A 2739-nucleotide genomic window follows, 5' to 3' on the forward strand; every position below is an offset into this window, starting at 1 on the left:
AGAGGGAGGCTTTTTAGGTGCCCCTATTTCTTCTCTCTTTTTCTTTCTTTCTTCTCGCTGTGTATTTGTTTGGTCACTTTTCAGGATATGTCGAGCGTTTTCTAGGAGTGACATCCTCTCTGACTTTTCTATAGAAAGTAAAGCTTTCTTTATAACAAATGTCATCTGTTATTTTGTATAATTTAATCATGTCCCCTCTTATTCGTCTATACGACAGCATTGGGAGCTTTAATATTTCGAGTCTTTCTGTATAATGTTAATTGTTCATTCCCGGAAGACTTTTTGTTTCCCTACGCTGCACCGCTTCTAGTTTGTCGATATCCTTGATTTTGTAGGTAGCCCACACCAAACTTGCGTAGTCTGGTTGTATTTCAACTAAACTTTTGTACAGCGGAATGAAAGATTTTTCCATCCATGTAATTAAATGTTCTTCGTAAAATACCAAATATTTGATTTGCCTTTTTTATGTTAGTTCTGTATCGCTTATTACACTGATATCTTTCTCCTTTTTCGTACGCTTCAGGTCTTTTCCAAGAAGTTTGTATGATCCTGATGCTCCGGTTACTGGTCCTTGTTTCTTGCCTATGTGCATATATTTAAACTTTTCTGGTATCACTCCAGGTCTTCATCGTATTTAGATCATCTTACAGTGTTTCTTCGTCCTCGCTCTTTATAATGATTTTAAAAAATCTGCGTGTTATCTGCGAACAGATAGATATACGAATTCACTATTTTTGGAATTTACGAAAATCACAAAGAATAGAGTACCTAGAACCGAACCTTATGGAATGTCTGACGCTACTTACGTCTGTCCATTCAGAATTTATTTCTTTTATCGAAACACGTAGTTTACGTCCTCAGAAGCTTGTTTTCCACGGAACAACTTGCTGGTTTGAAAATGTGTATAGCTTCATGTCTATGTGGTACGGTGTCAAAGGCCTTCTGATAGTCCATATACAGTGGCGTAGGAAGATGGAACGTAATGGGGGGGATGGGGCAAAGGTCCTCAATATTGGTAACCCCCACGCCCCGCACCCACAGGAGGAGATTGATTCAACACACAACAATATATACTTATGTACTAAAAACGTCATATTTTGCCATTCCCTGTGCAATAATTATAACAAATATAAACCGATTTTCTTAAAAGTTAGTATCGAAGTTAAATGCCTTAATAGACCAGCCAAGTTTAACAGTCACTTTCAGTGGACATTATTTTACACATCTTACTTCCGAATAAGACAGTAATCTGACTTCAGTTTATTTTTTCATGTTTCAACCAAGGTTAAAAATGCTCCACCGCCGACAGAGCATAAATGATATTCATCATTCGAACAATAACTCGTGTTTAATCATGTATATATAAACCTAATTAACACAAAAAATAATATAGAATAATTTATTTCGCCTTTGGTGCATGCGCAATCAGTACTTCATTTCATATAGAACATAGTACCACGGAATTTTTTCGGGATGCAATTAATTATTTTTCATATTTTTAACTTGAAGTAAAATTAGAAGCTCAAACTTTTCAACGGTGGTAATGGTGTAAAGTAAGTAACTTTTGCAACAGAAGAAAAATACTAAATTGACTGCTCCTGTTTTTGATAGTGAAAAAATACCATTTGTCAGCGATGGAGCATCTACCTAACCTCAATAATGTTTACCTGCAATATTTCCTGAAAGCGGTGGATGGAAATTCCACGGATTTGTTTGTTCATATATCATTACATGTACATATAATCCTTGTACACATCTGTAAACAGTGGCATCACTAACAGTAAATTAACGAATACGCAAATTGGCCAAATCGGCGTGCGAGCGCCAAAGGCGCGAGATTTTTGGTGTTTGGGGTCAGGGGTCTCACCGGGAAAAATATATTACGATTTAGAATGGCTGAGACATGTTTGCCATGTAGCAAAACAGTTAACAAAGCAGATATTTTTGTCACATTTATACCAGTACAGTATCTTGATAATTCAGCTGTACTAACTGGATTTATACCCGATATTATTAAGACTTTAGAAGATTAAATCTTCAAAAATACATCTGATTGAATATGTCAAGACAGCACCATTTCCCTCCAATATTGTGTGGAAAAGACTGGTAATTTCGTTGATAAATTATGAAAATATGTTACTAAGGGAACGAATGCTTGCCGATGGAGATTTCCTTCGCTTCCAAAAGTACATTTATGTAATGTACTATTCACCTTAAATACTTTGGAATATACCCTGCAAGCATACAGGTTATACAAATAAATGTATAGCCGAAATGTTAACATATACTCCATATCTTATACTCCATTTATTAACTTAATGTATGTACATATGGCCCTGCCACACCGAAGGGTTGACGGGCTACTCACGAATTGCCTGTTCTAACCGAAACATAATTGGGCTTTTCATAACCAAATTCGTTACCCTACTTAGCCTAGTGGGTCAGATCTGACTATCAACACCTTAAGACAACATCGATTAGAAATTTTACACTTTGGCGGTACAGCACAGTACAGTTCCCCTTATGTAATAGGAATGGGCTTTCAGAAAAAAAAGTGGAGACCTTTTTATTTGCTATGCTTAAAAAGTATATGGGCACGGCTTCAACGCAAATCCTGACAAATATGTCTTTTTTCTTTCAAATCATGAAATGAAATAAGAGTAGTAAGAGATCTAGACATGTTATACAATATATGTGTGTTATGTTGTACAACTCTAATAACTACAAAACAATGTGAAA

This window comes from Argopecten irradians, chromosome 14, assembly GCF_041381155.1.
Source record: "Argopecten irradians isolate NY chromosome 14, Ai_NY, whole genome shotgun sequence".
NCBI classification, from domain to species: domain Eukaryota; kingdom Metazoa; phylum Mollusca; class Bivalvia; order Pectinida; family Pectinidae; genus Argopecten; species Argopecten irradians.